We start from the raw sequence: 12,690 nt of genomic DNA on the forward strand, positions 1-12,690 counted from the left end.
GAGCACCAGAATATAGTGCTGAGAAGGAGCCCTGTGTCAGCGTGGCTCCAGTTCCTAATCACAAAGAACCACCCTCCAGTACAGAACTGGAGTTCCTTCTATCCTTGTGTGTGATGTTCTACCTGTTAGGAGCACCTGCTGTAGTGTTCTTTGTGCTTGGAGTACCAACTGTGGGCTTCTGGGTTGTGAGAGCTACAGCATCTCATGCACAATCGGGGCCATCTGCCAACTTGGCTCTGGAGAGCAGAGCAGACAGAGCACCAGCCTCGGGGGATGCTACAGAGCCCCTTTCTGCCTCAGCTCCACTTCTTAGTCCTGCAGAACCAGCCTCCAGATCGGAACTGCATATCCTTTTACCCATAGCTGCAATGCTGTCTCTGGCACAAACCCCAGCGTTGGCCATCTTCGTTGGGGGAGCCCTAGTTCTGGTGCTCTCCTTTGTAGGACCACCACAAAACCACACACCATCTTGGAGGGCTGAGTTGAAGCCAGGTTCCACCATGGCTTTGGAGCCCAGGCCTGAGGACACAGCAGCCTCCAGGGCTGAGAGGGAGTCACCTTGCACCTCCACTCCGCTGTTGCCCCTCCAGAAGGCAGCAGCTTGCAATGCTGAGATGGAGGCATCTTGTGCCTCAGCTGCGCTGCTCCATGCCCAGGGAGCAGCAGTGGCCAGTGCTGCCACAGAGCCACCATCCAGTGCAGCCCCTCTGATATGCATTGAGGACACACTGGCTTCGAGGACTGAGCCAGAGCCACATCCCAACTTGGCTCCAGGACTCAGTGCAGAGACATCAGCTGCCTGCAATCCTTCCCCAGAGCCCTTGGCTGTGGTGATGGAGCAGGCTCCCTCTGCTTCTTGGGAATCTGAGTTGCCGTGCACATCTGTTTCTGCCCAAGAAGCTTGTCATCCTGCTTTGATGACCGGAGAGCCTTCACGCAGCCAGGACATGCCTTGTTTCCTGGCTGTCCACCCCCACCTGGAAGCAGAGCAGCTCACAACGATGGATGCGGTGAGGGGCTGGGCAGGGTGGCTGTGGTGAAGGAGGGCTCCCTGTGCCCTCTGCTGCTCTGGCCTGTGTCACACTTCCTTGCTGCCCATCTCTTCTTCCCCAGCCTGAGTTCCATCACACCTAGCACCACTTTGTCTAGTTCCATTTGGTTACATGCACTCCCTGAAGCTGAGATGAGACCCGCTCCCATGCCAGGAGCTGTGCAGAATCAAGCCTGGGGCAGAAAGAAGGGCAGCCAGCACACAGCTCACCCTCCTGTGCCAGGAGCCCTGTGAGCCTCAGCACTTATTCAGTAGGCACTTGATGTGGACCTGATGAGTGCCCAGCCCAGACATGGACCTGAGTGCTAGTTCTAGTGGTGTAGGACATAGGCGTTAGATCAGGGGAAGGACATTTGTTGTCTGAGCTAGGTCAGATTAGGTATTGTGTGGAGCATGTAGTCTTCTGGGAAGAATGAGAAAGTTTGGGAAATCACTGCTCTTCCATTCCCACATTGGTTACTTTGAGGTCCCTTCTGTGCTCTGTGTGCTGGGTGTCAGCACAACAGGTACAGACACTCCACAGGTCTCAGGGTCGTCCTCGACACTCACATCTCCATGCCTTTGTGCATGTGAGGAGGGATCCCAGGGCCTGTGCCTGGGCACTGTGGTGTGTCACAGCCTGGTGACCCTGGCCATCTTCCTCAGGAGCTGTTCGAGAAGGCAGTGCTCAACCACTGCCTGGGATCCATCTGGTCCCAGAGGCACAAGAAGGGCAAGGAGCACTTGGCCCCCACCATCCGGGACATGGTGGCACACTTTAACAACGTATGTTCCTGTGTCATCACCACCTGTCTCGGGGACTTCAGCATGAAAGCCCCAGACAGAGCGCGTGTGGTCGAACACTGGATTCAGGTGGCCGCGGTACGCTACAGGCTCTGCTGCCTAGGTTATCTCCTCTGCTTTTCAATTTCTCTATTCTGCATTTTGAAATTGTGATCAAAGCCCTCCATGGAGCCCAGTGCCTCCTACCACAGGGCCATGTGTCCCAGGGCTAGCCATACCCAGCCAGCCCTACGCTGGTCCCTCACTAATCTGCTCCTCAGCCCCAGAGAACCACAATCCCCCTGGGTGCCCTACATCCCTGCCCAGGTCCTGACACTCCCAGCATCCCTCTCTTGTCCAGGCCCACAGGTGGCGGCTGTGTCAGGCAAGACTCACACAATCTTCCTCTCCAGGCTTGCCGAGACCTGAGGAACTTCTCCTCACTCCATGCCATCATCTCCGCCCTGCAGAGCGCGGCCATCTTCCGACTGAAGACAACATGGCAAGAGGTCTCCAGGTGGGTCCCTATTCCCACAGCAGTTGCCCTGTGGGCAGACATGGTAGGTGTCACACTGCCTGAGCCCTGGACACAAACATCCAGTTCAGATCCTAGTTCCCTGGGTCCAGCTTGGGTAATTCTTGTCAGGCTTCAGACACCTCCTGTAAGACTGAACATTCACAGATGCACACATACACACAGACACAGAAACAACGCACACACAAACACACTGAAACACACACAGACACTCATCAGGATTTTGTGGTGGCTAAGAATCCGCATCCACTTGAAATGAAGGCAGAGCTGCGTAGTGGAAGAGGGATGGCTCATGGTTATGCCAGGAAGAAGCAACTGCTCCTTCCTGGTGTACTCTTCGAATCTTTGGACCCGTTTGCAACCCTGTTGGGCAGCCACATGGGCAGCTTCCTTCCCAACCCAAATGGAAACCAACTCCCTCCTCCCCACCTTCCAAAGGTCTCCTTCTCTCTGCCCCTCCCACAGAGACTCCTTGCACACATTCCACAAATTGGAAAAAATTACTTCTCCTGAAAACAATTACTCCAAGAGCAGAGAGCTGCTGCGAAAGGTATGGCATGAGGAAGTGAAGACAGAGGGCAGAGGTGGAGGGTGGGCACGGGGGAGTCAGTGCCATCCTAAGGGGATTAGAAACATGACTGGCTTTCTATTGGGGAGGAGGCCAAGGGAAGAATCTGCTAGGCACTTAATGCAGGTCAGGGCACGTGGAGTCCTAGGAAGCCACTGAGGTTGAAAATGTTCTGATGGGACACAGGGTGGCCCGGGGAAGCAGAGGGTACCCAGGATTGGGGACTCCTCCTACTGAAAGCACTACCATTCTACTTGATGCCCAATGTGCCATAGGCCCAGTGGCATATTCTTGCCCTTCCCTAAACTATGCTGCACAGGACTGCACAGAGCAACAATTTCCTGTCTCAGACCATGAGCAGAGGCTCTTTTCCAGTGGTCTGGAACTCTACCCTACTCTGCGGAGTACAGGCACGACGGTGGGGTCAGGAAGGAGTCTGAAAGTCTATGGTTCTCTCCTTCCCTGCTAACCTTTTCTAAGCACCCTGATACACAGATAAACACCAGCAAACTGGAATCTTCTCAGAGCCTTGGGTCCCCTTCCTTTGCTGACCGTCAGGGCATTGGACAGACCACTAGCCTTGTCCATATCTCAGTTTTTTCCTCCCTGATAGGAAGGGTTTTGGAGCTCACAAGGCTGAAGAACCAGGCTGGCATTTGAGCTGCCCAAACAGGAGAAACAGATGAATCCTCCAGGGTTCTGAAGAGGCCCTGGAAACACATGCCAGTCAGCACATCACCATTGGTGGCCGAGAGCAGGAGTACCTGGGGCCCCCCCACTGCCAGGAGGCAGACTTGACAGATGAGGAAGCAGGCAGAGGAGGCCAGCTTCCCAGGCCAGAACCCACAGTAGTGAGTGCGGGAGCAAAGCCAGAGCTAGAATTCCTCTGCCAGTTGGTAGAAGCTTTGACACAACCTAGCAGCCATGTCACTAACTATAGTAAGACAATGACACTAGAAAGACAGACAGCACAGAGCCCTCATTAACAACCTCCACAATCTTGGCAGGAGTCTTGCAATTTGGCCACAAAGGAGAAGCAGCTCCAAGGAGGTCCCAGGTGGTTGCACAAGATGGTGAGTGACTGGGACCTAGGCCAGGTTGCCGAGAGAGAAGGGGCACAGCGGGCCTACCTCTGCTCACCTTTCATCTCACACCCAAGGTGCAGATGGAGAAGGGCATTTGCACTCTGGCAGATGTGGTCCTGATGAGCTGGCTGTCAGAAGGGATAGAGGAACTAGAGCCAGCAGAGTGAGGAATTGGCAGAGCCTATGGGGGGCAGGTGGTGGGCAGACTGGTACTACAGAACATTGTGTTCTGCATATGCCAGCACAGACTTGGATCTGGGGCAGTTTGAAGAACCAGGCAGCAAGAACCTGGGCCTAGACACAACAGGGGATCACAGGTTTCCCAAGACGCTGTGCCATGGAAGCAGCTGTAAGGCTGTGGAATGACTGAGGAACCATGTGAGTTTGGGTCTGAGATGGACCCGGTGTCTTGACCATCACCCAACCAATCCTACAGGTGTTGACAAAGGGCATCATTCCCTACCTGGGAATCTTCCTGACAGACCTTACGATGATACATTCTGCATATCAGGATATCGATGATGTGAGTAGCCAGGCCCACGATGGCAGTCTGGGATCTTGAGGTCAAAGTTCCTTGGGAATCCTGAGCTCTGGCACTCCTTACAACCTCAAGGCCATCCTAAGAGCCGAGTCCTGTGCCCCTCTGAGCAGCTGCTTGCCACAGCTGTATGACCACTGAGTTTGTGCACATTGAGTAGCTGGGATTTCAAGTCCCTCATGGGATGGCACTGGGGCCAAACTGAAGCCAGCCTCTCCTAAGAGAAATGCCTTTTCACCCTATGCTGCAGTCACTCACCTTGCATCACAGGTGTTACACAACACAGTCCCTAATCCTGACTTGATGCCCTGTGCCCAGCCCTCCTCTGAATGATGGCCCTACTCTGGTATAAGCACACATTTTGCCCAGGCTAGAAGAGGCCCTGGGTAGGCGGCCAAATCCTAACTCCATTGCCCTCTGTCTTCTAGGAAAAATCCCAAATGGAGAAATTAAATAAGGTAAGTGTCAGCTGGCCAGAAAGGACAGGGTGGGTAGAGACCTGCAAGTTTCTCCTGTCCAGCTTGATGAGCAGCCGTTACTGGATGGGTACAATGAGATGAGAGAAGATCCACCCTTGTCATGGTGGGCTGTGTAGTAGCATGCAGGAGAGCCCCAGGATTGAGAGTGAGGGAACAACTGTGAGACCTCACATGTATTTGGGGAATCAGTGGAGGGTCGGTGGGCAGAGCTGCTAGAGGAGGTGGGTCCCTCCCTAGACAGCAAAGCCCAGCCCAAGCCAGCCCTGCCCTGTCCCTTCCCTTGTGCTCTCCATGACCAGGAAAATAAGATCATCCAACATTTGAAAGACCTGCAGCATACCTGCAGATATTATCACCTCAACAAAGCAGAAAATTTTCTGGCCTGGTTCAAGGGCCTGGAGCGGCTCAGTGAGGAAGCTAGGTAGGTTGGCAGACACTGGTTGGACCTGGGGAACATCCTGAGAATGGGGTCCAGAGGCCCTGAGGTATGACCATGGGTGAGTGGGAACCGACAGAGACTCTGGTCGGCTGAATGTGGGAGACCCACCAGGCTCTGAAGTTCAAGCCAACTGTGGCAGTGAACAGGCGAGGCACTTGGTCACCTCACCGCCACCCCTTGTCTTAGCTATGAGCTATCGTGTGCACTGGAGCCCCGGAGGCAGACTGACCCTACAAACAAGAGCAAGACCTTCCCAGGAATTCAAAAGGCAAGAAAGAAGTAAGTGGCTGGGGAATGGCTGGCAGGGTTCAGGTAGGATGCCGGGCAGGTACCAGGGCTGCCTGAGGCTGATGTTGATGAGACAGAAGAGCTGGTAGGAAAGACAAGTCTTGCTAGGTGCTGGGGGCCCACTGAGTTGGAGGCCCCCAGTATGAATGCTGGGCAGGGAGCCAGAGACCATGCCGGCCCCATGGTGGTGTTCTCAGGAAGACAGTGCTCCTAAGAAATGCTGTGCATTCTGGAAAGCCTGCTGTGTCTGCAGTTCCTGATTATGAAGGCAGCAGTGAGCACCGCCTGCTTGAGCTGCACTCCCAAGTTCTTTCCTAAGTAAGACAACATACATTCCCCATAGGCTCTGTTCCCAGGCAGGGCTCCCAGGACTTTAGTGTTTCTGGCGCTGGACTGCAGAAATGGCAGTCTCCTGCCTCAAAATGTGTCTGTAGGAGCTTCTCAAATGGTTGCTGGGTCCCACTTCCCATCATTACACCGATTAAACTCTTTATCCCTCTTCCACCAGCCTGAGGATGCCTGAGACAAGAATGTGTTGGGAAAATATGAGTTTGTTCTCCAGAAGAGGACCTCTCTCACCCTGCCAAGATCACATGTGGAGCCCGCTCCTAACCTCTTCACAGGAAGAGGAGACCACACAACACTGAACAGTGTCTCTACTTAGTCTGGATGGTTTTGGTTGAGCACATCCAGACAAGAATGGCCCAGGCCATACCCTACCCTAACCACCAGTGACCTCCACTCCTGAAAACACTCAGGATCTTTTCTCCACAATCCCTTCCTGATGTCAGGACCACAGTGGTTCTGTGGTCCAGGCAATAAGCCATCTTCCTTGGATACTCAATCCAAGACACACTTCAGATATTTTTCTACAAATGCTCTCTGCTGTCAAAATGATAGTGAAAATGTGGCCCAGGCCACAGAACTCCTCTGTTGCACCTACAATCCAGGAAAATACAAAGGATCCTGTATCCTCAGTGTTCTACTAATACCTGCCACTGGACACACTGACCTGGCCTCCAGGAACTCCCTCAGAGTTTCACATATTCTCCGTACTCTGACATAGAGGAACAGCTGACATTTTGGTAGAGCAATGGGCATGGTGCTCACACTTGCCCCTGGCTCTGCCATTTCTATTAGGATCTGACTTTGATGACTGTGATGCAGATCACTGGCTCTGATGCGGTGAGGTCGACAAGACACACTCTGCCAAAGCCATGCTGACCTATATAGGTTGTCTTCCCAATGAGAGCATTTGAGCTCTGACCTTGCCTTCCCTCCTCTTCAGCTATTCTGGCCTTGTTATGGTGCACAAGAGTTTCCCTTGAGCCTCGACTGAGAGACAATGAGTGTTGCACATTGCCAACGCCAGGGTTTCAAACATCCCAGAGGAATGGCCTGTGCTAGCCCTCAACCCTCAGTCCTGGTCTGAGGGCAAATAGTGCCATGGCCTCAATGCCAAGACCCAGGATAAACCATTCCACTCAGAGACTGCATCCAGGGCACTGGAATACCAAGGAAACTGCAGTTATTCCAGGTGGGGGCCCTTGCCCTGTTTCCATTCAATTTGAATGCAGAAGAGAAAGGAAAATATTTTCTCAATGGGGTGAAATGGATTTGATCGCTATGGTAAATAATGCCTCAATAAACATAGTTGTTCTGGTAGCTTTAGGATGGCTTTGTGATCATTTGGGTGAATGCCCGTAAATGGGATTGATGGGTCATAGAGGAGCTCTATGTGGAGTGTTTTGAGGAACCTCCATACTACTTTCCAAAGTTGTTAAACAAGTTTACACTCCCACCAACAACGCAGTAGGGTTCCCTTCTGGCCACATCCCCTCCAGCCATGGTATAACCCCTGTTTTGACTCTATTTGTTGTTGGTATAATTTTGGGAAGAGAAGGGAAAAAAGCAAAATGTTTAAATAGGGATACAGGTTGGCCATTGCAACAATGAGATGCACAAGACACTGTGCTGAAAAATGAACTTTACAATTTTGGTGAGTGGGGGGCAGAGAAAAGGGGGAGTGTAACTTGGAGATGGAGGGAAGGGTGGTAGGGGAAAAACAAAGGAGGAGGCAACAATGCTCAATAGGAAACGTACTCATTACTTTGCTCAGGTAACTGTAACCAAGGAGGAGGAAACAATGCTCAATAGGAAACGTACTCATTACTTTGCTCAGGTAACTGTAACCACACTGTACAGTATTTTTAAAATAAAAATCTTACAAAAAAGATGAAGCTATGAGGAATGAACTGCAGGACACAGACACAAGAGGTTTTTCTTTGTTTCTTAACTTTGGTATTTTTTGTTTCTTTTGTATATTCTTCCACCTTTGGTATAATCTCTGTTGTTCTTGTATTTGATTCTGGTAACTGGTATACTATATAACGCTTATTGGATTTAGAAAAGGGAAGGAATTAAAAGAATCAAGGAGGAAACTAATGCAAAAGCCATAAGCACAAGACAATATGTTGGACACGATCTGTACAACTTGAGTGTGGAGTGGGGTAGGAGGAAAGCAAAGTAGTAGAACTTTTAAGGGTGGGATAACAAGATTGACTAGGAATTTACTCATTACCTAACATATAACTGAAAGCCCTCTGTATATTGTCTTGGCAATAGAATATGAATATTTTGTATATATCTAGTGCTTCCAGTAACATGTCAATAAAACATCAAACAAGCATAGGAACAAAAGAAGATAAACAGAGGGGATACCCGGGACATAAGGAAAAAAGACAAAAGTAAAAGCTAATTTAATTCATTGGTCAGATTAGATTTCTCATGCAAGGTATCAGCAGTTACGAAATGAACCTGAAATCCAGCTCAAATTGTGATGAATTACATGTTGTAATAGGAGCATGTTTTGGAATCTACATATATGCCTTCATCAAAATATATGCCCATGAAACAGATTTGAGAAGCTATATTCCCATAGGACTTTTGTTATACTTGTTTACTAAGTCTTCGAAGGAAAAGGTACTCTGGCACTTAAAACAAATGACAAAACAAAAACTTCATTCCCACATCTGCTTCCTCAATATTTCCAGAAAATACATCGCCCACTCACTATTTTCCTTCAGGATTTCCCTAGGATCTCTGACTTTCTTTTTGCCTCCCTGGCTCAACTTCTTTGTCTGTTGCAAGGTGGAAGTTCCTTACTGACATTCTCTAGCCTTTCCATTCAACTCAGTGCATAGCCTTTCTGAAAATCTCCCTTCTCCATTCAAGAATTCCTCCAGTATAGGGATGGGAAGGAGGTACAAACCGTAGTCCTACCCTTCTCCACAAGTTCATTTCCGCAATTATCAGCTGCCCAGAGGCAACCATGCTCTGAAAATATTCAATGGAAAACTCCAGATATTCAGAATAGGGAAAGTTTAAATTCTTAGAATAGGGAGAATGTAAACACTAAATTTTATTGGAAGAAAATAACATTTAAAATATGCATGTGGAGTCAGCTAATGATTGGTTTTTCATTGGGGCCCTGGCTGGTCATGCTTGTTAGCCTAGATGCTTGAGAGATAAAAAGGAAAAAGATCACAGCTTGAGGACAAAGAGTTCACACCAAAGTTCTCATGACCTCATTTTCATTGGTAGCCAGGTGAGAACGCTTGCTCCTGCCATCCCAGTCTACACAGGAAGATAGATTGAGAGAACTGGACTTGCATTCCAGCCCAAGGAAACAATCCACAAACCCCCATGTCAACAGAAAAGGCCTAGCATGGTGGTGTGTGCCTGTCATCCTAGCTATATGAGATCTTCAGTAGGGGCTGTGATCCAGCTGACCAGGAAAACAAGTGAAACTCAATCTCAAAAGAAACTGCAGCACCTAGGCACCAGTGGCTCATGCCTGTAATCCTCTCTACTCAGGAGGCTGAGATCTAAGGATTGGGGTTCAAAGTCTGTCAGGGCAGGAAAGTTCATGAGACACTTAGCTCCAATTAACCACCAGAAATTCAGAAGTAGCACTGTGGCTCAAAAGGTAGAGCAACCATGTGAGCTGAAGAGCTCATAGAGAGCACGTAGTCCCAGATGCATGACCAATTAAATATAAAAATCAGTCAATCACTGAAACCTCAACAAACAAAAAACAGTCAATTAATCAATCAAGAATAAACCTGCAGCAAACTGTGCTTGGATGGGGGCTTAAGCATTGCAGTGGAATAGAGCCTGCCAGCAAGTAAGTCATCTTGTGCTTAAACATAAGGAAAGCCATCAGTTCAAACATCCACAACACCAAAAAACAAACATATCACATTCTTGTCTATGTGAGGGTTGGCCTGAGAAGCAGTGTCTGTACTGTGTGTTCCCATTCCCTTGATACCATGTTAGAATTGGCTCAATACTACCTCTGACAGACAGGAAGAGAAAGGATTGTCCTACAGTTGAAGGGAAATGGGTCCAACTGATGAAGGGAATCAATACTAAGGATTAAGTCTTTCATGCAAGAGCAAGAGACTAAGGGTCTATGGCTTCTTAAGCATTACCAGTTCCCCATTTTATTCCAGTTCCAGATCCTTCCTTTCCCACATTTTCAAACATTCAAAATTGCTTTAAATTTCTTTCACACACATTTTTCTCTTCTTGATGCTATAATCTGCCAGTGATCTGCTAGTTCTCCCTGCATCATTGAAAACTTTAGTATTGTTTCTCTATGTTGGTCTAACACTGTCATTTTAAGAAAATTTCAACACTAACACAATCTAGAGTTCATCTAGCTAACATCTTGGATTCTGAGTCTCCACAATCTCTCAGCTGGCTTCATGTCAGTGACCCTTTCCTGTGGTCTAACTTACATATCACCAATAATGGCACCAACTGGGGAGATAATGTGAAATATTTCCCTTTTTACCACCTTCACTTCATCCTGCTTACTTAATCCTGTTCTCAGATATCTTCTATTCAGCAACTGATACTTAGTATATTGACAGGTATTTATTGTTCTTATAAGTTACTTTTATATTATCTATCACCAAATTTGCTGTTTCTACCCCTGATAAACATATTTATAGTCCAAGATCCAAATCACCTTGTTATTGAAAATCCTCAATCAATTTCCCTCTTTATTTATTTAAGCAAAAATCCCATCTATAAATAAGTCTAGTGTTAAATTCAATCTCCACGTAAGTCTATTGTTTTTCTTTTTCATCATTTTTATTTTTAATGTAAAGGTGATGTACACAGGGGTTACAGCTGCATAAGTCAGGCAATGAGTTCATTTGGTTTTGAACAATATTATTTTTTCTTCATTTTTCTAACTCATGGCTATCCATCCGTACCTTACTCGTATTAGAAACTGTCAAGTAAGTATATTTGGTTTAACTACTATTAAAATCATTAACAAAATATTCAAGTGACTTGGAGGCCTTTATAATGTACTATGTGATTTTTTGGGTTTCTTTGTATGTTCCTCCCCCATGGTAAAATCCCTGTTTTCACTGTATTTGATTCCAATGCCCTGCATCTTGTATATATATTTCTCTAAGTTGTGGATGGGAAGGGAAAAAACAAAATGCTTCAATAGTGATATACACTGACCCATTGTAAAAATGAGATGTACAAGATACTATGTTGAAAATGAACTTTACAACTTGGAGGGGGGTGGTATAGGAGTAGTTAGGGAGGTGGGTATTAAGGATGGTAGGGGAATAACAAAGGAGGAATGTACAATGCTCAACAGGAAATGTACTCATTGCCTTACTCATGTAACTGTAACCCCTGTAAAGAATTTTCACAATATAAAACATACTTAAAAAGAACAAAGTAAATCATATTCAAGTGAGCCCTCAATATTAACAGGCAACCCTCACCATCACCTAGTCCTTTCATTTCTGATGAGAGTAAATGTTTTCCTACAACTGTGAAACCACTCCCAACACACTTGGAGGATGCCATCTTATCTTCCCACAATGAAGGGAGTGTCTCAGTGATATGTGCCACTTCCTGCCATAGGTGACACAGAGCATTAGGAGCCTGAACACCTGATGACCTAGCAGTAGCCACCTCCCATGGAGATACCCAGCAATCAGAGCTGATGGGGATGGAGCACCAGAGAAACTCAATGTCATGTCTGTAAGTCAGCAAATGCCCCTCACAGACCTAAGCTCTGCCCTGGCTGGCAGGTGAGGCAACACCTATCCGCTGAGACTAATTCCTACTCCCAATTAAGTGACCAGTCCGGAGGCTTAGATTCCTCTGTTTAGGCAACTAAGCCTCCGTGAAGGCTTCAGGGCCCCCATAAAGCCTGCCCCACTATCTAACCCTTACCACGAGAGCCTTTGATTTCTGAGGAAACCCATGAGACAGTGACAATTTTACACTACTGAGCTCTTTTTTTTTTTTTTTTTTAATTTAATTTTATTTTATTTGAGGACATACTGTACAGAGGGGTTACAATTACATGGGCAGGATAATGCATATATTTCTTACCAAGCATTGCAGCCTCCTCCTTTGTTTACCCTTCACCTCCCTTCCCAGCCTCCCCCCTCCCTCCCACCCAATCATACCCCCCCACCCCCCCCCCCCACCGACATTGTAAAGCTGGTTTGGACATGACATTTTGTACTTCTCATTGTTGCAACAGGTCCACCTGAATCCTTAAACGACTTGTTTGTCCCCATCTCCTCCATATGTTATACTGACATCAAATATAGTGAAAGCGGGGGTTACACTGTGGGGGAGGGACATACAAAGCAACAAAGAAATAATCTTATAAATGCGTTAGAAACACATGCATGAAAGAAACAAAAACATTAAAATACATATTTGAGGTTTCGATTTCCTAACATCACATTATCTGACTTTTTCCGCTTGACTCATACCTATACTAGATATTGCAAATAAGGGAAACCATGGGACCTATGTTTCTTTGGGCCTGGCTTACTTCACTTAATATAATTTTTTCCAAGTCTTTCCATTTCCTAACAAATGGGGAAATGT

The sequence above is a fragment of the Dipodomys spectabilis genome, unplaced genomic scaffold (genome assembly GCF_019054845.1).
Source record: "Dipodomys spectabilis isolate Male_0828 unplaced genomic scaffold, ASM1905484v1 ptg000046l, whole genome shotgun sequence".
In the NCBI taxonomy this organism is placed as follows: domain Eukaryota; kingdom Metazoa; phylum Chordata; class Mammalia; order Rodentia; family Heteromyidae; genus Dipodomys; species Dipodomys spectabilis.